Source organism: Glycine max, unplaced genomic scaffold (genome assembly GCF_000004515.6).
Source record: "Glycine max cultivar Williams 82 unplaced genomic scaffold, Glycine_max_v4.0 scaffold_32, whole genome shotgun sequence".
NCBI lineage: Eukaryota > Viridiplantae > Streptophyta > Magnoliopsida > Fabales > Fabaceae > Glycine > Glycine max.
Genome location: NW_024464710.1, coordinates 109,028 through 131,821, shown reverse-complemented (window position 1 = coordinate 131,821; position 22,794 = coordinate 109,028). Strand labels below are relative to the sequence as shown.

General features: G+C 36.2%; 3 long non-coding RNA genes across 4 annotated transcripts; all 3 read left to right on the top strand.

Moving 5' to 3' along the window:
• Positions 1–1,892: 1,892 nt before the first annotated feature.
• LOC121174490 (uncharacterized) lies at positions 1,893–4,819 on the top strand. 2 transcript variants are annotated; one of them, XR_005890591.1, is made up of 4 exons: positions 1,893–2,333; positions 2,487–2,569; positions 2,779–3,080; positions 4,707–4,819. It is a non-coding gene; the product is annotated as an uncharacterized lncRNA (long non-coding RNA). The 2 variants fall into 2 exon arrangements; XR_005890590.1 differs by lacking the exon at positions 4,707–4,819 and having other exon boundaries at positions 2,779–3,486.
• A 57-nt stretch (positions 4,820–4,876) lies between these two features.
• Positions 4,877–5,987, top strand: LOC121174493 (uncharacterized). Its single transcript, XR_005890596.1, has 3 exons — positions 4,877–5,379; positions 5,500–5,539; positions 5,850–5,987. It is a non-coding gene; the product is annotated as an uncharacterized lncRNA (long non-coding RNA).
• A 15,574-nt stretch (positions 5,988–21,561) lies between these two features.
• On the top strand, positions 21,562–22,418 carry LOC121174494 (uncharacterized). The gene is made up of 4 exons (XR_005890597.1): positions 21,562–21,661; positions 21,839–21,974; positions 22,194–22,234; positions 22,324–22,418. It is a non-coding gene; the product is annotated as an uncharacterized lncRNA (long non-coding RNA).
• The last annotated feature ends 376 nt before the right edge of the window (positions 22,419–22,794 follow it).

Sequence of the window (22,794 nt, the reverse complement as noted above, 5' to 3'; positions counted from 1 at the left end):
TTTAAGTCCGAATGTTTTGTGTGTTAAGTTGGTTTTATGTTTTTTGAAAGATTCATTTTAATTGTGAACAAAAAGGTCGTTTAAAGCGTTGGACCTTGAAATGATGTTTTAACTTTTGAAAAGAGGAGAGAACCGTTAAGGAGTTGGACCTTGAAATGATCTCAAGTGATATTTGATAAAAAGTAGTTAGTTATGAGTTGATTTTATCTTGGTTTCGTTTGTTAACTTCCAACCTCTTTAAAGATAACTTTACAACATTAGTGATCAGTTAAGATTGAACTTTACAAAGAAAATGAGATCACCGATGATAGATGGAGGAAATGAATATGCACAAAACACAAGGGGGACCCATAAGGGTGCATAGATCACATTCAAATATCAAAAACAAAACTAATCGACGGCCACACGAAGAACACTGAACAGGGAACAATGTAGGGGTCGATCAGGTCGTGATTCAGTAGCGCCTCGGCTTCATTTTCTCTTCTTTCTTCTTCTTCTCTCTCAATTCTCTCAATGTCCTTCAATGCTGAACCTTGGAACCCTTTACTCAGCCCCCTTCACGCCTATTTATATCCAAAAATGGCATTTGGTGGACCTGCAGCTCACCCAGGCAAGCTGAGACTTAGCCATGAAGCAATTGACTCACCTAGGCGAGCCAGAGACTGGTGTCGAAAAACACAGTTTGGCTAGCGAGAATCAATGAATGACAGTCCCCTGACGAAATTAGGGTATAACACTTCAGATGATCATTTCTCTCCTATTTATGAGAGTTATGGGCAAAAGGCTTAAGATGGGTTCTATTTGGCTGACGGGTATTTGTTCAAAAAGGGAAAGCTTTGCATATCCCAAGGATGCATCAGGAAATTATTTGTGAAACAGAGCCATGAGGGTGGCCTCATGGGCCATTTTGGGATAGACAAGACCCTTGTCTTACTGAAAGAAAACTTTTATTGGCCCCATATGAAGAAAGATGTCCATAAGCATTCACTACAAGAAAAATGACCTAAGCCTACGGACGCCTTTTTCCTACAGACATTAATTAGTGTAGGTAAATCTCAAAAATACTTCTACCTACAAGTGACTAATGTAGGTAAAACTCAACCATTTGTACCAACCATTATTTGGTGTAAGTAAATTCATTAAAACTGAAAAAGGACTTCTACCTACAATTACATTGTGTAGGTAAAACTTCAAAAACTTGTGCCTATGGTTGATTAGTGTAGGTAAAACTCAAAAGGATGACTACCTACAAAAGCACAGTGTAGGCAAAATTCTAAAAAACTTATACCTACAACTACGTAATGTAGATAAAACTTCATAAAACATGTGCCTATAATTGGTTGATGTAGGTATACCCTCAAAAGTCTTATACCTACAATTGTTGGCGTAGGTAAAACTCTTTAAGACTGTTTAAATTTGAATATTAATCTCTTGTTTTTTTTAGTAAATACTCAATCTCAAAAAATAACCATTCAATTTAAATTAATTTTTAGTTAATAATTGTTCAAAATTTTAAAGATAAAATATATTAATTAGTAATATTAAATTTTAATTTAGATTATTATTTTTATGGATTAATTTAGATTAACATTATTTTTTATGGCAATTTCTTGTTAGTTTCAACAATGATATTCATTTTATCTTGAAATCAAACTCCAAAATGGCCACAAGCCTTTGGATTATGGACCGGGCCTTTGAATTGATGCAGAGAAGGTACTAGTTTAGTTTCACCAAAATAACCCGCAGACGCAAACGTTGAAAACACATCCGTCTGCCCCAACATTACAAGCTAGATCCCTTCTCTCTTTTCTTCCTTTCCCCGTTTGTTTCCCTTCTTCTCTCAGGCAATTCCTCAATCACGCTTTTCCTTTTTTTCTTTTTTGCAATTCCTTCACAATTTCCCTTTTCTTTTTCATTTTCCCATCTTTTTTTCTTCTTCTTACGTGTTTTACACCGCGAAGAATAATTTGATTGATTGATTAACGCATCAGGAGAAATTTCAGTTACATTGCAAACTTATCTGAACTTGATTCAATTTTCTATATGCTTCAGCTTTTGTATATTATTATATTATTATTTGTTTTTATTTATACTTTGCCTGACTTGTTGCATATATAATGTAATAGTTCGATTTCCATGCCCTTGGTTTGCGTGTTTATCTGTTCGTGTTTGGGTAAAGAGAGTGTGTAGCCATATGATACATCATCATCTTCTTCTTCTTCGTTCTGGACACGCGACAATTAACATAGGGTTTGGGATTGATGCGCAGGTTACATGGCATGTTGCCGTTACTTGCTGAGTTGACTCTCCAAACACTGATGGAATAGATCCAGGTAAATTATTATTATTATTATTTCCACTGGCTTTCAGAGGAAAACATTAGATAAAAAGAAAAAAGGGAAAAAGCTATGTGGGATTAACAATATACTGGTACTTAGTTGTTTATTAGATGCTATATGTGAGCTAAATCTCTGTTCAAATATTAGGCGACTCATGTTTAAGAAAGAATTTGACACAAGCTATGTGGGATTCAATTCTGGATCAGAGCTTCTCTCTCGTCAGAATTTATGTAATGCGTACCTTGACTTCTAAATACATGTCATCTTGCTACCTTCTATATGGCTGCTCTGTGCCACTATATGGAATTGACTCCTATGCTTTTGACATTAGTTTGTAAATATTGCAATTCAACTTGTTTATTTATGGAAGAATTCATTCAGCCTTATTTTGGTTGCTAAAGAAAAAAAATAATTGCTTATAATTTTTGTTTGAGTGCAGCCAAATTGCTATTCCAGAGTTATAAGTGTTAATGGCGATGAACATATTATAATATTTGCGCAGAGGGACATTAAACAGTGGGAAGAGCTTACATATGATTACAGGTTTACCTCTTCTCCAAATGAGGCAGAGGGAGCAATTGCTGTTATTATTATTAGGAGTGTTTGGAAAGCATCCTTGAATATCTTGCTGATCAGAAGGACCCTACTACTTTATGCCAGAAATTTATTGATGAGTTTGATCGATGCATCCTCAGTTATTTCGCATTTAATTGGAACCAAGCTTCTTATATGATTAGTCAGGTACAGTATATATAATTTAGAACAAAACTTTGCATGCAGTATACTTCAAGCAGATTTTGGTACTAATAAGTGTCCTAACATTTGTTACTTTTGGGGATGATAATAATAGGCAATGTATAAGTAGAGTATTAGAGTATTTGTATCATCCTCGTATTTATTGAACAGATTTGGCTATATTATTTGGGGATGTTTTAAAAAAATGTATATATGAGATGCTTGTAATACTTCTTACAAAGTAATAAAATTAAAAAATATATATTTAATATTTTTTCATTTAATAATAAGATTATTAGTAATATATTACAGGAGATTTATTCAAACATAAATATGCAAGGTTATTATTAGGAATTGGAATTTGTGTCCCCTGAGAATGTCTCCTAGTGTATCCAATTGATTGATGAGGTCCGGCTGCTTCCTGAAGAACATAAAGCAAAAGTAGAAAAGCTGGAGGTAGACTTCATACTAATAATAATTAAAAAATGTTTAAAAAGAAATAAGAGAAAATCACGTGAGATTGAAAAATAGAGTAGGAAATTAATTTAAATTAGAAAAAAGATGAGGAAATCAAGAAAGACATATAAGAAAGAAGAAGAGAAATCTGATAAAAAGAAAATTTTCAAAACGAAAAGGTGTAATTCACCTTTTATACATAAAACTATCAATTAAAATATCATATTTCACACAAAATTACAAATTTATTTTAAAAAAATTATCGATCTATGAAACTTTAATCTACTTGCCATAAAATCTTTCACATTTACTCACATTTTCAGATTTGCTTGCTACCTTTGAACCTTTAAAATCATTTTGCATTCCGAATTTGTCACAAGCCTCTAATTATTTAAATAAAAAAATCTAAGAAATTTTCATAAAAATAGAAGAAGAAGAATTGAACAAGAGAGTTAATGAAGAACTAGAAACGCTCCATGAAAGCTAAGGAAAAGGAGAGACATACAATTTAAGTGGAACTGAAAATACGAAATTTAAAAAGCAATAAAATTTTCTTGTTTGTGCGGTGACACAAAGCAAGTAAAGAACGTAACCATGCTTTAGCATAGTAATAGTAATCAGTCACACTTTGGACATGAGGAAGTAAGAGTAGAAGGTGATGACATGACCCTTAACGCCTACGGCAGGATTAGTATCGTTGGTCCAACAATTGCGGTCGTTAAGTGATATATCATATGTTTCATGTTACATAATACTCCATATAATTAAGACATGCAGCATCTGATTACCTTTGGATTCGCCAACGAAGCAACTCCGGCGTCCTCCACCTCTGGCTCTGGGGAAACATGGTTCCTCACCTCAATCGCTGCGTCATATGACATATTTTAAACAATTCTGTTTCAATAGGATAGGAGGCAGATAGCTATTTCGTTCAAAATAGAACCATGGTAATGTGAGACATATGACCATATGTTCTTGGTAATGTGGCTATCTGCATGTGCATGAATAGCTCAAGAGTGAATCAGAACCATGGTCATGTGAGTTCAAGTGCTTGGTTCTTTGACATGGATATCCTTATTTTATATGATTTTGATATTTCATATTTGCATATGATTATATTTATAGTTTCTAGCAATTTGTTCATTTCAGCTTAATTCATATATTGCTGATTTGCAGGGTGTAAAATGTGGTATTTATGGTGCCAATTCTGCAGAATGAATTATGAGCATGCAGGTACATTTTATTTTTGAATTTGCTTCCCTTGTTTTCTGGTGAGTTTATTCCATCTTGATTTTTCTAAAATCTGCTCACTCTATATGTTGGAGGTTTCTATTGTATTATTTAGATGTTGATATGTTGATTTTTGTTTCTTTTTTGCGCTGAGTATCTATTGTTATTTCTATTTCTACTATATTGTTTCTTTGGTAGTTGGATTTTTGTAGTCCTTATTGAGCTTAATGGAGAATAAGGTATTTCTAGATTGAAGCTTTGTTTCTTATATTGAATATCTACTCTTTGCAGAGAGTTCCACTTATTTACGAACAAAGTCCTTTTAAAATAATGCAAGTAAAGAACTTACACTGAAACTTGTCCGGTACCTAAAATTGTGATATATAACTTTTCTAACAATGATATGTTTTTTGAAGTTTACTACATGCAGTAAATTCAAATGGTGCATGGTACTGGGAGAATATCTCATTGTACAAATATTCATTTTTCAAATTAAACTTATAATTTTCAGTTGCTTTGACACTCTCATTCATGTGACACAGGTGTTGGGGCTATAGAGTTTATTATATGCCATTCAGAGGTCTCAATTGCACTTGCGGAAGAGAAGAAGATACCTGAGGTTCTCCTATCTAAGCCCTCTGTTTTATAGCAGTTTAATTGTTAGGAAGGATTTGAGAGTTGTGTACAATCTTTTGTAAACAGTTAGTCTCACCCAAATATTTGTTTTGAAACTTTTCAGCTATTCAAGACATTTCCAAATGCAACAAAGTATCTCAAGAGTAAGTTTTGTTGATTCTCTCCTTTCTTTCCTAAAATGCTTGTGCTTTAGAAAGAAGCATTCATTTTTATGTCTTTGTTACAGCAATTAATGAATATAACTTTTTTGTGCAATGGAAATGAAAATATAAGGATATCTTGTAAATGGAAACTTGGGGATTGTTTGGTTTGACCAATTTATACAGAATCATATACATTGGAATTTATTTTTCTGAGGTTAATTTCAGTCATGACCTCAAGGAATTAATTATGTCTTTTGCTTTGAATATTTTGTGTTTCCCATTCCTAATTCAATTTTTAATACTGTCACAGGATCAAACTCAGAGCTTTGAACTTCCTATTAAGAAAAGGATGTATACATATCTTACCTTCCACTCGCACATACTTTTTTTAGGACCATTGAGGAGATATTCATATGGCATGGTGCTTCAAATGGTTTCTGGCGTGGGGTAAGTATATGTAGTATATGTATATCTGTCATTATGAAATGAACATTTGATGTAATAATTAAACTTTGGATTTGTTTGATCACCCCCCCCCCCCACACGAAAGTTGAACTTCGGATTTGGAATATGACCATCATTTACTCAATGGCTGTAGGATGTCAAATTGTTAATTTATGATGTTGGGGAACTAAAACCAACTATTTTCTGTGTTGTTCCCCGTGTGCTTGATAGAGTGTACTCAGGTAAAGTCTTGAAAATTCTCATGATTGTTGACAGTTTGATGATCTTTCCATAATCATATAATCTTGATGGTAAAATTATTATTTCAATAGGACAAAGCTACTCTGCAAATTATTTCTTGATCATTGGAGTAGCATTTTTCTTACTTTTCTTTTTCATTTTTCTTCCTTCCCCTTCCCAATTGGGAAAAAAATGCATTGACTCTCAACCCCTATCTGATACACAGGTTTGACACAGAAGATTTCTTCTGGGGGCTTCTTGAGGAAGACATTAAAGAAAGACAGCAGAATCTCCTTTTATGTTTATTATTATTTTCAAAACTCAAAAAGAAAGACAGATTTGAACTGTAATTATGTTTATGTATGAACATGCGCACACAGTAGAATCTCCTTTTATGTTTATGTAGTCTAATTTTCGATTTTGAATGCTAATTATATGGGTCTAAAATTGTTCTTGATTAATTTGATTAGGGAAATGACGATTAGCTAATACTTCTAGATTTAAATTTATTTCTTATAAATATAAATCAATAAAATTAAGAGCACAACTATAAAATTATGTCTAACTGAAATATATGTGGAAGTTATTCTGATGTCTTGTCACTCTAACTTTGTGTATATATGCAAAAGATATTGTAGACATCTTTATGGTCCTTGTACTAGATTAGGGTCTTGATGTCTTGTCACTCTAATAGTGGAGGGTCAGCTCTAGCCAAGGCCTAGGTAATTATGAACTTGGCAAAGCTAGTTGGAGTTGGAGCTGGAAGGATCGTTGGATTGCTGCACTGCCCACATTCAATTATGTATGTTATAAGCTCTCTCTAAGATCTAAACATTTACCTACAATTGAAGATGATAGGTACATGTTAAAGACTTTTACCTACAGTTAGGAGATGTAAGTAGAAGTTAATGACTTTTACCTACACATTATACATAGTAGGTAAAACCTATAGTGACAGACAATTAGCTGTCATTATACGCCCCCTCAAAGTTGACAGAAGAAATGTTTGTAGGACAAAGTTTATTATACATTTACCTACGGATTTTTTACTTATAGTGACAGTTTTTGTCTGTAGGTATAGGTCATTTTTATTGTAGTGATTGCACTAGGTGTGTGGCTTGTTTACAAGCCTAGTCTAGGGTGATACCTCATAGGCTATACACACCCTTACTCATCCCATTTGCACCCTCGGTAGACATTAGTATGGACTTTGTTCTTGGGCTTCCTTGAACCCAAAGACGTGTAGACTCTATCTTTGTGGTGGTGGATAGGTTTAGCAAGATGGCACACTTTATACCATGGCATAAGGTAGATGATGTTTCTCACATCTCAAAACTCTTCTTTGGGGAAATTATGAGACTCCATGGTTTGCGTAGGATTATTGTGTTAGATAGAGATGCTAAGTTCCTTAGCCTTTTCTGGAAAACCTTATGGGCTAAGCAAGGAACTAAGCTTCTTTTCTCTACCACTTGTCATCCATAAATTGATGGGCAAACAAAGGTAGTGAATGGGTCTCTATCCACCCTTTTAAGGGCTTTTCTGAAAGGAACCCATAAGTCTTAGGATTAGTATCTTCCTCATGTAGAATTTTCCTACAACATGGGGATTCATAGAACCACCAAGCAATCCCCTTTTGAGGTTATCTATGGGTTCAATCCTCTAACACCCTAAGACCTAATTCCCCTCCCACTTGACACTTCTTTTATACATAAAGAAGGGGAATCAAGGTTAGATTTTGTAAAGAAGTTGCATGAGAGGGTTAGGAACCAACCAAAGGTGTATGCTACTAAAGGAAGTAGAGGAAGAAATGAGCTAGTTCTTAATGAAGGGGACTGGGTTTGGCTCCATCTTAGGAAGGATAAATTCCCTACTAAGAGGAAATCCAAGCTTAGTCCTAGAGGATGGACCTTTTCAGGTCTTGCAGAGGATCAATAAAATGCCTATAGGTTGGACCTCCCAGAAGAGTATGGAGTCAACACCACTTTTAACATTTCTGATTTAATTCCTTTTGCAGGTGGAGCCGATAATGAGTAGGAGGAACCAACAGATTTGAGGTCAAATCCCCTTCAAGGGGGAGGGGATGATACAATCCTCCCTAGGAAGGGATCAGTCACCAGAGCCATGAGCAAAAGACTCCAAGAGGATTGGGCTAGAGCTTCTAAAGAAGGTCCTAGGGTTCTCATGAACCTTAGGATAAATTTCTGAGCCCATGGGCCAAGGTTGGGTCCACTTTTCTTTGTAAATATTAGAATAGGTTTTCCTACTTTTAGGCCTTGTATTTTGGCCATTTTAGGTTTGTAGGGAACCCTACAAATTAAGGGTACAAGTTAAGGGTACCCTAGTAGTATAAGGTTTTAGCCTTGTATTTCAGGGCATTTTGAGTAGTCTTTGTAGTAGGGACTTTAATTTTTGTATTTTCATGTATTTTGGCATGGGGTGAGCTTAGCTATTGAAGAGGTGTGAGTAGCCCCCCTCTAGCTTCTCAAGGAAGGTTTCTTCCTTACTTCCCAAGGAAGCAACCTTCCTCGCTTCTCAAGGAAGCTTCCCATGTGCTAGGCTATAAATAGAAACTTGTGTAACACTTGTCATAACTTTGATGATTGAGAAACTTGTGAGACACACCTCAAAGTTCAACTTGTCTCCCTAATCTCCTTCAACTCCCATGCCCCCCTCCCCCCACCCTCTATGATGCAATCCTACCCCCTAAGGGCATTGAATAGAAGACTCAAAGATGATTGGGCCAGAGATGCAAGAGAAGGCCCTAGGATTCTCATGAGCCTTAGGGTAGATTTCGGGCCCATGTCATGGGCTAAGTATGAGCCCACTAATCTTTGTACATATTAGATTAAGGTTTCATTATTTTTGGCGTTGTATTTAGGGCTCCATATTATAGGTACGGTACCCTAGAAATATAGGATTTTTCAGCCCTTGTATTTTAGGGCATCTGGACTAGTTTTTGTATTAGGAGTAGTTTTGTAATTTTCACATGCATTAGTCTCACTTTGTAATTTGCTTGCTACTCCCCATTGCCACATCATATAGTCTCACTTTGTGCATGTCCTTCATGCTTTACATGCCTCATAACACCTAAGCATACTTAGTGGAGAATCCTAAACTTGATCTTGGATTAGTGGACTGAACCATAGCTGAAATTCACTAATCATAATTAGTGAAATTTTGGCTCCAAAATTTGGTTCCACAAATTCAATTTCAAATTCAAATTGAAATTTGAGTAGCAAGTAAATGCTCACCCCCCCTTCTGAAATTTACAAAACTACCCCTAATACAAAAACTAGTCTAGGTGCCCTAAAATACAAGGACTGAAAAATCTTACATTTCCAGGGTACCCTACCTATATTATGGAGCCCTAAATACAAGGGCCAAAAATAATGAAACCTTAATCTAATATACAAAGATAAGTGAGTTCATACTTAGCCCATGTCATGGGCCTGAAATCTACCTTAAGGCTCATAAGAACCGTAGGGCCTTCTCTTGCATCTCTGCCCCAATCTTCTTGGAGTCTTCTATCCAATGCCCTTAGGGGGTAGGATTGTATCACTCTATCTCTCTCATTCTCTTCCTTCATTGAAGCTTCCTCTGTAAGCTTCTTATCCAAGGCACTCTTTTGGTGGTGAAGCTTCTCCTTCCATGGCTTATCCTCTAGTAGATGGCGCGTCCTCTCACCTCTTATCCTTTATCTTTCGCTGCAACTCCATGGCCGAAAATCACCATTGAAGGACCTTATTGAAGCTCAAAGACCCAACCTCCATAGAAGCTTCACAAGAAAGCTTCCATCAATATTATACTTAGACTATCCTAAAAAATGATAGCTTTTTCAATTGGAAACCCAAGATTGCTAACCAGACCTTTAAGTCAGATCCCATCCTTTATTGCTTCTATTAGAGCATGCACTCTACCTTTGTAGTGGATAAAACCACAATGGGCTAAAGAGTTTCCTTCCAACTATCAAGAGAGTTGCCAATCATGAATGCGTACCTTGTCATAGTTCTCCTTGCATCCAAATCTACAGCATAGTCAAAATCTAAATAACCAACAAGAGCACTAGAGGTGTCTCCATGGTAGACAAGTCCAATATCAGTTGTACCCATTAGTACCCAAATATACATATCACAACTTACCAATTGTCACAACCTACCCTTCGGCGGGAAGGCGACGCGGGGCTCACGGGTGTGTCATCCAAGAAAGGAAAATGCGCGGAGTCGCCACCAACGTTTATTCGAGGAAAACGTTGGAAAACCCGAAAAGGTGTGGTCTACGAACTTTAAGCGTGAAAGGTTCAGGAGTTATTTTTACGCACGGGGAAGGTATTAGCACCCCATGCGTCCATCAAAAGGGACATCAAACTTTAATCAAGTGTACAAATATGATTTCAAAATGTTTTATTTTCCCTTTTTTATGTCTTTTTTGTGTTTTTATGCTTTTTATGTTTTTTGTATTTTTTATCTTTTTGTGGTCGAGAAGGGTGTTTCCCTCGCTCCTATGTATCCTCAATTGCGAGAAGGAAACTTCCAAACAAAAACGTCCGATTGATTTTTTTGATTACTTTATTCAAAGATATTTTGATTATTTTATTATTATTTTGCCCCTTTTTTGGTTTTAACCGAGATTAGTGCATGAACGATCGGTTGGATTTTATTTTAACAGTGATTAAACAAGATAACAACACAAATGAATGGTTGAAAATCATTTTATTATTTATTAGGTGAGAAAACGGCTTAAATAAATGGTTAAAGCACGTTAAAAGGGGGTACAGAAAACAAACAAAATGAAAATAAAAGTATGCGAAACAAGTGGGGACCACTAAGGGTGCATAGAATGAATTGAAAGATTCGATTTTGGGAACTTACCGGTTGAAGACCGAAGAACGACGAAGAACGACGAAGAACGATGAAGAATGGTGAAGAATCTTCACGAAATCGCTCACGGAAAAGTCTCGAAAGCGTTACGGAAGCACCTCGGCATGGATGTTTTCCACAGAAAAAATTTTCCTCACTACTTTCGAGAGAATCCTAAACTACCAGAAGGGTTGAACAATTTACTCTACCCTCTTTCCCCTATTTATAGGAGAAAGGAGGGAGGTGGTTGCCGCCCAGGCGAGCTAGGTTGCTTCCACTAGAAGGCACCGCCTTCTGTTGGAACATCCTGGAAGGCCCTAGTGGGCCTGGTTGCTATTTGCACCCCCTTTCTGTTTTTACTAAATACATCCCTTTTGTGTTTTTTATGCTGATTCCTTTTCGAAACTTTATGGATTTCGTAATGATACACATTTTCTTTTCGGAATGTTGAGAAACTTGACGGATTACCTAACGAAGGGTGTTAAGTACCTCGAGGTGGTCAAGCGAAGGTTGCATGCCACCAAACAATGGTCCCCGGATGAAATTAGGGTAGGGCAGTTGCCCCTCTTTACTTATCTTTTATTGGAGATAAAAGCGAAGTAAAGATAAGACACTAATTTCGTTCGAGCGGAACATCATTCGACCGGTCAATATCCCAACCAACGGAACCTGTCATTCAGAAAGAAAGAAAAGGCATCAGAAGCGTCAACAAAACTTTAGTGTCTTGAAAGCGATAAAATGGGATAACCACGATGTTTCCATGCGCTATCAAACCTGATCGTCACCGCCCAGCAGAGAAGAATCTCGTGCGTCGTTGGGCTTGAATATCTTCGGACGACTAAAGTAAACCTGCAAAATTTTTGAAAATAATCAGAATCGAACGACCAACATCATCCTGATACTGTCGAATTCGTTTGCCTCGGTTGACGAAAGGAGCAGATAACCATACGGTACCCCGCATGTCACCTGACTTCATGGGTCAGGATGACAGAAGGTGCAGAAGACGACGTTAGTCTCTGCGCGTCAACGGGCTCGTTTGCCCCTGGTTGATGAAAGGTGCGGATGACCATATGGTACTCGCGCTTGTCAGCTGACTGCATGGGTCAGGATGAGAGAAACCGTTTGTACGGATAACCTCTTGGGTATCTCTGCATGTCACCTGACTTCACGGGTCAGGATGACAGAAACCGTTTGTACAGATAATCGCTTGGGTATCTCCGTATGTCACCTGACTTCACGGGTCAGGATGACAGAAACCGTTTGTACGGAAAGCCGCTTGGGTATCTCTGTACGTCACCTGACTTCACGGGTCAGGATGACAGAAAGTGCGGAAGACGATGTAAGTCTCCGCGTGTTAACGAGTTCATTGGCCCCTGATTGACAAAGGGTGCAGAAGACGACGTTAGTCTCTACATGCTACTGGACTCTGAGTCTGACAGACAGCGAAAGAGTGTTTATACGGATAACCAATTGGGTATCTCCGCCTGCCACCTAACTTCACGGGTTAGGATTAACAGAAATCGTTTGTGCGGATAACCACTTGGGTATCTCCGCATGTCATCGGACTTCACGGGTCACGATAGCAAAAAGTGGGGTGGTCGACAAAAGCAAGGTTTTTGCTCCTACGTATCCTCAATTTGCGATGAGGAACTCAGACCTACGTAGTTCTTGCTTTTGTGATGTGCGAGACTAAAATAGTCTCTATTGGGAGATGCTGACATCTTCGAAAAGGGTGCAGATGACCACATTGGCCTCTGCTTGTCAATCGAACTTGGGGTCTCCGAATGACGAGGTGCGGATAACCGAAAGGTGTCTCCGCATGCTACCAGACTCTTGGGTCATGATAGCAAAAGGTGGGGTGGTCGACAAAAGCGAGGCTTTTGCTCCTACGTATCCTCCATTTGTGATGAAGAACTCAGACCTACGTAGTTCTTTCTATTGTGAGACTAAATAGTCTCAGTGTTCTTTCACTAAAATGCGAACATGCTTTAGTAAACAAACAAAACCTCCAATTGATCAGAGCAACATATATGATTTTTTTGATGAAAAACAACGTGCCTATTGGGGAAGGAGAGTATGCTGATGAAATTTTCTCATAACCATAAATGAGATTTCGGATGTTAGCGTTCATTCCTAAACGACCATTTAGAGGAAACACTGGGCCCGACAGAATAGAAGAATATCACTCGAAGTGTACCAATCTCACACAGGTAAGTGTTTTATCCTAATTGCTCCGATCTTTGATCAGGAACTCTCTTCTATTTTTTTTGTTTTCTTCCAAGGGCAGGGTTTGTGGTAAGTTGGGATTTTGGCTCAAGGCTTGTAGAACGGTTGGACATGATATATGTCAGGATGTTGGTTTGGCCAGCGGCTCAGGGAAAAAGGAGAAGTCCCACATTATTTCCATGATACACATGCAACACTGATGATTAGGAAATTTTATGCAAAACTGGTAATACATGCACCCATGTGGACACTCAAGCATTAAGTTTTTTATGGTCATGTGACATTAGGGCTCAGGATTTATTTCCTATTTTAGTCAACCCAGTGCTCCCAAAACATGTTCTTTTATCAATTCACGCATTCATCCGAGTCCATTAGGGGCGTTCGGGAAAATTTTCACAGCATTCACCCTTTAGGTGTATACACATTTTCCAACAAAAAACCCTTCATTTTGATCGGTGAATTTTTGTTCAAAGAAAAGCTGGAAGTTATTTTCTCATCAAAAGCATGCTGGCTTTTTAGCTAACCAAATTTATTTTTATTTATTTTTCATCTATTAAGTTATTATTACTTATTTATTTTCTCTTTCTGAAAAGGTCATGCGGATGAGGGCACACACGGCCTACCTATGTCAAATAACAAAGCAAACAGAGAAGAATGCAATGGTAAGTCACAACAAAAAATAGTGACAAAATAACTGAGAGCCGTAATGCCAGATCATAGCGGAAACAGAAACAATAATTGAAAGCAGTAATGTTAGATGACAACAAAAACAATAACTGAAAGCAGTAATGTTAATCACAAAAAAAGTGCAGCGACCTTGGTCATGTGGCTCCGCTCCCTCGCAAGAAACCAAGCAGGTGATTCATATCCTCATCCATACGGGATTCATCCGCCTTACCCGGGGATCCAGTAGGGTCCTCCCCTAACTGGGCATCGGGCTAGTCACCAGGCCATGCGACCTCAGCCCCAAACTGCTCTGGGGTACGGCATACAAAAGGGGTGGAAACCTGGCCCTGCTGACTGAGGCTGAACCGGTAGAGACACTCATGTATCTGCACCTGTCCATGGTGTTTGGCCGCCTGCTGGTGAACCAAATGATATATATACCGCTCCACGTGCAGTGGCCCAACCGAATCGGCCTGCCGAGGTGGGGGCGGTGCGCCCGCGTCCTGATGTGCGTTGCCCTGCGCCTGCCTAGGCGTGCAGTACTTCTCGATGAAGGCTCGGGTGATCAGTGGTCGGATTACCTTGCTGGGGGTGATAGGAACTCCGTAGGACTGGCAGAGGCCCGTGATCAGAGCCGGCAACCCCAAGGCCCTGTTGGACTTCTCTAGGTCCAGAGGGTGCCTAGTAGGCGCCATTCCAGCAAACAAATAAATGGCATCAGCAATCACTTGGGCCATGTGAACGCTCATCTGTGTCAGGATGGCATGCACCAACTGACACTTAGGCAGAGGGAGGTCAGAGTTGTGGTCGCTAGGCAAGACATTGCTATGCAGCAGTGTCATCCATATCTGGGTCAAGGTAGTCATGTTGGTGCGCATGATCCATACCTGCCTCCCTGCAGCGGTCCGGGCGAAATCCTGTCCCGTGAGCGCATGTCCCGAACCCCCTCCTCAGTAGGCCAGGCATTGGCATAAAATTCTATGACTATCTCCGGGTCAAATTTAGCCATAGGGGTCACTAGTCGTGCCCAATGTCTGCAAGAGATATCTCCCTGGAAGTCAGGATACTTGTCTCTCCCTGTGGAAAGACCATCCCTTGATGGCCTCGAAGCGCTATTGGTGCTCGACACACCGAAAACGGTGACTATCAAACTCCAAGGCGGCACTGGAGTCTTATGCATAAATTCTGAAATAAGAATAAAATAAAATTACTATAACCGTTGAAGAAATAGTAAACCATACAAGATTTATTAGAGGAAAGTTACCCATTTTAGTAAGACAAAATGACTCAAGTATAGCAAAGGAGCACAAAAGAATTTGTCAAAGGGGGTACCAGTTAGTACAACTTGGTGGGTAACATTTATCCCCACTGCAAGTACATCTACCCCACTTGTAAATACAACGTCTGCAGCCTCTGAATAACCAAATATCTGGAACAAATCCAACCAAAGAGTTAGACAGATTGAATTGTGAATGATATAATATTTATATGGAAGATTAGGAATTTGAATACATGATGGAAATACTCACGTTGACTTCAACAGTTGGATTCACATTGCCATTTACTACAAAAGCACCACCAAGAATCACTCTCTAAGTTCTTTTTATGAAATTATTTTATTTATATTCATTCGGGTGATGCACGAATGTTTATTATAGGTACAAATTTTTAGAACTTTCTATAATGTTTGGGTAATAAGTATGTAACATGATAACTCTAGATTACATATACCAGAATAATCTAATGTTTCTGGAAGCAATAATTTTAGATTGAACTAAATATTAAATATTTGTAAATTGTCTTACTATAGTCGGTGCAGCAACTCTATACATATCCAAAGAACACCATATTTTATTAAGCTAGTAAAAGTTGGAAGATATTGTCTTAATAACATGTCAAAATATTGTCTTAATGTCAACATAGTTGGAAGATATTGTCTTAACTCTGGAGGTAATATAGCTGCATCTTCTAAGATATTGTCTCCACGGTGGTGGTATTGTTCTTCGTCGTCGTGATGGGGTTCTCTGCGGTGGTAGTGTTGTTCTTTGCCTCTATGATGGGGATTTCCGTGGTGGTGGTGCTGTTCTTCGTTGCCGTGATGGGGCTCTCCTCAGTGGTTTTTGCGTTAGTGTAGCAGAAGTGCAGAACAGCAAAAGCCAAGATCGAATAAAGGTAAACGAAAATGACAAATGAGTGAAGTAGGTTATTTTAAAATGTCAGTCTTTAAAATAAGTTAACTTTACAACTATTTTTATGTAAAAATCAAGTTATTGAAAATACCTATAACTACAAAACTAGTTATATTTATATAACTACTTTTAAATAACCAGATATTATATACCTGGTTATTAGTAACTATGGGAATTTTTTCAAAAGCCCGGTTATTTTTTAGAATCTATAGCTATTAAATACAAAGATAATCTTTTTTATTCAAATTATAATAAAGTATTTCTTATTTTTTATCATGTGTAAGAACTAAGAGAAAATTAAATATGTATTAACAGTAGTGTAAATATGTTTTATAGAGTCATCAAATCACAAATATATATATATATATATATATATATATATATATATATATATATATATATATATATATATATATATATAAGTTTGTTTGTTTTGATGATAACTACCTTGAAAGTCATGCAAAAGAATATTTTTAATTGATCATTGACAATGTAAAAACTTTTAAACTGGCAGTCTATGCTATCCACATATTAAATTTGTTAGTAAGATATAATATTTTTTCTCAAATCAATAACTAATAATTTAAATACATTAAATAAAAGCAATACATTAAATGACTTAGTTTAGTTGTTCTTATCCACATCTGGACCCAATTTAAAATTAAAAGAATGTACACCAAATAAAAAGTGGGTAATGTACTAAATGTATAATGATGTCCCCATTGGCTACTTTGGAAAGACACGGATTACAAAACACACAATCCTGCTAGTCTCGCTGATAACATCAAATAGAAAAACTTATTTCCACCGTAATAGCTTTCAAAGCTTTATAATGAGTAATTGTGCCAATGCACCCTGAATATACATCTTACCATCCCTCTCACACCTCTAATTATTTCCACCGCACAAAATCTGCACTATAAAGTCCATCACCTCCTCTTGTATTCACCAAATAGACTATTAGCCCCAGAGGTCCAAGACTGACCCTAATCACACTTTATAATTATTTTTTTTTTCGTGTTGGCATATTTCCTTTTTCTAAACATTTTGTGCTCTTTTTGTTTGTGGTAGATCCATGAGCCAGAAAACAAAATCCCATTCATGGGCCTTCGTTGCAGATCTACTTGGTTGGAATTCATTGACCGTGTCTTATATTTCTTTGCCCTCTCTTTTATGCTTTGTCTTACCCTTTGCGGTAACCATGGCCAATAAACATCTTCAACGACCATGATTTCATTGATTAATTAAATATGGTAAAAGTTCTAATTTTTTCGTTATTCTAAATTGAGTTATTTAATAGTCACAATTACATGATTAATTTGTATTCTCCTTAAAAGTCATGGTCGATACCCACACGAATTGATTTGTTGCATATCTACACCAATGTCTTTGTTAGTTCAAGGAGGAACCCACACAAATAAGATCTTTTTAGGAACATTTTGAGAGAGAAGTAGATTAGTTAGGCAATTCATGTTTGGTAAACAAGGTACAAAAAGTATCACCAATTTTTCCAAATCATTTAATACTTTACAAAGCAACCACAGTTGTTAGAGTACTCATAATTTCTTTCAAGCCACTCACCATAATTATTGTTGGTACCAACAAATGGTTTATCCAAGTGGTACTAGACAGAGATTCCTTAAGCATGTGGTAAAAGATTTGAGTCTTCACCGATGCGTGTGGAGAAAATCTTGTTGAGAGGGGCATCCCCCGTATGTTTTCCAACAGGTCCCTTGGACGAGATTAAAATCCTCTTGGTTGGCTGATATCCTTCTTTGTTATCATATACAACAAAAAATAATTGCCTAGAAACCTTATTTCCCATCCCCTGTTAGTAGTAGTAAAAGTAGGTAGTGTTTCTGGTACAGGAATAAACATGCAATATACATTATCTTTATTCCAACTGCTCTTCTCATAATTGGTGTGGCTATATTAATAATATCTCGTATGTAATCTAAAAGGCTAAACTATCATATTTGTTTAAAATATATGCTAGTGGCAGATTTTATTAACATCCAAATTAAGTTGTGAATTTATTGGCATTATTTTGAGATTGTGTGGAACAATTAGAAACTCGAATTGAAATACTTAATCTTTCTAGCTAGACCAAACTCATGATTTTTGTTAGATGGGTCTAGCTTCTGGTTCTACATCCATACCAGAAAGTATTCGCACAGAGAGTCTTGAGGTGTAATTCGGCAATTACACAATGATAAAGATGGAAGAAAGTTCAGGGTTTCCTGTGTTATTTGGTGGTGAAAATTCAAACCCTCCTGATGATGGTGGCAAAGACAAGATTCTGGGGCTGCAACTTAGTGCAAGACTTCAAAACAATGGTCTCAAAGATAAGATATTTCTAGGGTTGGAACTTATTGCAAGACTTCAACACCGCACCAGAGGTTTAAGACATTTAACTAGGATACATGGTGTGGATTTGACGAACGAAACTCAGGATACATACCTATATTTGTTTCATTCCCCTCTATGTCAGTTTCCGTCCCACACCAACACACCTACTTTCAATTCACTATCCTTTATCTATCACAATCTCAAAAACTCACTCTATATCTCTTTAACATTTAGCACTGAATTCATTCTGTTTCATATAATTTTTTTAAGGTTTTCTTTTAAATGAATATTGCTCAACTCGAACATATGTGAAAAATTATGAACATATTTTCGAGTTGATAGACATAAAAGACACTATGAAGTTTCGAAAGTGTCAAGAATAAAGCAATTTGGTAGGGAACTTTGCTGAATCATTTTAGAATTTTATAAGGCCCAATGAAACACATAGTAAGTTTGCAAGACTTGAGGGCCCTACCAACTTCAGTCCATGCCCAAAAACACATAATAGCCCATTTGAATATTATGCAAAATGTACCAATATCAAGATTATCAATTCTAGGAATCATGTTGTCAACACGTCAAAATAAATGGATTTAGTATGTTTTTAATACATTAATTAATCAATTTAATTTGAAATTTGTGATATATGTACATCTATATCGTATTCAAACACAGAAAATATTTTTAATTCAAATTTTAATAACATATTTCTTTTTTTTTTGTTATACATAACAGTGAATGCTAAATACACTCAAGAATTAATTCATATCAATTTTGGATATTATTTAATGTCTTAAATATATTTTTTATCCCTAATAAATTTTTTCTTTGCATTGATTTCCTAATAAAATAGTAATTTTATTTTTGGTCCTTGATAATTTGTTTTACCATTTTTAAATTAGCAAATTTTTTGTTTGCTCCCTGCTAAATTACTGAATTTTTTAGTCTTAACTAAGAAAACTGAAAAAAAATTACAAGGAAATAAACACAAAATTTGCTAATTTTTCAGGGACTATAAAAAGTTCTAAGGACAAAATTAAAATTTTTGTTTAATTAAGGACTCAACGAAAAAGAAAAGTTTATTAAAGAGCAAACACAAAAATTAGATATTTATTAGGAATCAAAAATAAATTTATAGCTTTTTATTTAATTGAAAAATACAATATACTTTTAGAAAATCATTAAATAGAATACTATATCTCAAATTAAGAACTGATAATTTAAACACATTAAATAAATGGAGTACATTACATGGGTGAGTTTAGTTGTTGGTTTTCTCTAGATCTCAACCAAATTTCAAATTGAAAGAACATACATCGAATAAAAAGTGGGTCATGTACCTATAATGACATTCCATTGGCTAGTTCGAAAAGACGAGGATTGCCAAAAAAAATTATTCTGAGTTGTTGATAACATCAAATCAAACGATTTATATTTCTTTGTGCTAGTCCTGTTGGATCGCCGTGTAGGTTTCTAATGCTTTATAATGCACACCTTCCATCTACATCTTAGTATCACTCTATCACCTGCAATATTCCTACCACATGAAATCTACACTATAAAGTGCATCATCTCCTCTTGTTCTCACCAAATAGGTTATTAGACCCAGAGGTCTAAGACTGACTTTGTCCACACTTTATAATTATTTTTTATCATGTTTGTATCTTTTTGTGTATGCTAGATCCATGAGCCAAGGAACAAAACCCCATTCATGGACCTCCATTGCAGATCTACTCAGATGGAATTCGTTGACCATGTCTCATATTTCTTTGCCCTCTCTTTTATGCTTTGCCGTATCGTTTGTTCTAACCATGGCCCATAAACATCTTCAATGACCATGATTTCTTTGATTAACTATATAAGGTAAAATTTCTACCTCTTTTGTTATTGTAAATTAACTCATTCATTAATAACAATTACATGATTAATTTGTATCCTCACTAAAAGACATGGTGAATACCCACACTAATCGATTTGATGTAGATCTAGTCATCTCTTTGCTAAATAGTTGGGGGAAGAATCCATACGTATTAGATATTTTGAGAAACTTATCAAGATAGAATTAGATTTAGGTAGACAATATATTGTTGGTAAATGAGAATAAATTTTTTACCAAGGTACAAAATGTGTCACAAAATTTCCAAATCATCTAATACTTTACAAAGTAACCATCATTGTTATAGTACCCATGATTTCTTTCAAGCTGCTCACCATAATTATTGTTGGTACCAAGAAATGGTTTATCCAAGTGGTACTAGACACGAATCCCTTAAGCATGTAGTAAAGGGTTTGAATCCTGACGAATGCATATATGGAGAAAATCTTGTTGAGAGGGAGATCCCACTTATGAGTGCCAACAGGTCCCTTGGAGGATATTAAAATCCCCTTGGCCGGAAGCAGATATACTTATTTGCAATCGTATGCAACAACAACAATTATTGTTGAGAAGTCTTACAGTCATTGCGAATAGCCAATTAGCCGCCAACAAAATGATGTTATTTTAAGAGTTTATTCTTCTGTGAAATCATTTTAAGATTTGTGATATATGCTATTGTTTTGCCATTATTTTCATTTCATTTTTTCCTTCTGCAGACAAGATTTTGCAAGAAATTGATGCTGTATCCTACAGATTGCTTGGCTAACTTCTTTTTGGCACTATCAGAATATTCTATAAAAAGGTTGAATATGTGCTTGAAGATTGTAATGAGGTTCTCGTCAAAATCAACAAATTTGTCGTCAACAAAGAAGGCTTAGTATGTGTGGAAACGTTGTGTATGCCTGTTACTAAACCAGAAAGATTTGAGTTGGATGCTTTTGAGTTAGATGAACCTGAAGATGCTGGCAGGTATGCTTTTATTAGGTTAGACTTTAGAAGCTTAATGATTATGTAATTTTCTTCATACTGCTTCTCTGGAAGAAATTATGCTTAGAGACAAAGATATTAGAATTGTTTCACTATTTTACTTTTATAGTAAATGTAATCTTATTCTATTGTTTGAGTAATACACTATTTTACTTTTATAGTAAATGTAATCTTATTCTATGCAAAAGACATAGTTCGTTTCCCTTTCCAACAGAATGCCACCATACTTTACTTATTGCACACTGTGTACAGAGGCAGAGAGAATCTCCCATTACTTACTGTGCACTATGTAAGTTTGATTTGATCACCTTTCTTTTTCTTTTTGTTTATAAGCTCTTCTATCTTTACTAACATTGTTTTTCTCCATGTTCTTCCTCTGACCTTCAACTCCTATTCTCAAAATAAAATGAAAATGCGTAATTCCCTTAAGCTGTTGGCACTCCCCTAATCCCTTCTCAATCCTCAGGTTGCCTTGAAATTGTGGAAACTCCAAGGATGTTAGATGTACCTGAATCTCAGGATTTTGACATTCCAATTTTTATTGAGATAAAATCCTTTTGGAATCTCCCGAAACAAATGAAGTGCCTCATTTGATGGATGAGGTAAAGAATAACTAAATGATGAAAATACTCTTTGACATTCTAACAGGCACACTATGAGTGGTTTGCAATACATTCATAATTGTCTCCACACAAACTCGCATAAAGAAAAACCATATTGTTGTTTGATCTAGGAACTTTGAATTGGTATGAAACTTTAGATTCTAAGATAGAGGAAACTTATCCTAGTACTAACCCTTTGTTTCATTATGTCTGTCTCAGGAAACAAATTCATGTGGAACTATATAACCAATCAGAATTATGTAAGAACCCTTGCAAATCTCCAGTTAAGTTTTATTAAATTCTATGTTTTGCTTAATAGTGCATGATTTCTTTATTTTTTTCTCTTTAGTAGCTGGCTTTGGAAAGTTGTCAGTTTGATTATTGCTTACAAGATTGGCTTATGATGGTCTTCTTTAATGATGTACCGGAAAGTTGCAAGTTGCCTACTTCAGAGTTTTCGGTGTGCAAGAAAACAAAGAGAGGAGGACATTGTAAACTTTTCACAAGTTTTTGTAGGCCAGGCACGGAAAGAATCTGCACTGCTATTTAATGAAAAGATTGGTGACTTCTGTAAAAAAAAAAAAGTTTGGTGACTAATTTTCTTATGGCAGTGATGCAGAAACTTGAGTTATGTTTTCTTGTCTTACTACTCTGCTTTTTCTGTAGATGACATACTTTGTTAAAGGATGAAAATTTGTTCTTCGTAACTATCAATTCTACTTTTATCTGAGTGATGATAACAGGAAAATGTGGAATTGTCGTTGTCCAGTCGGTTTGTTTGTCAAACAATAGTGATGTACTTCTATAACTTTTTTTAGGG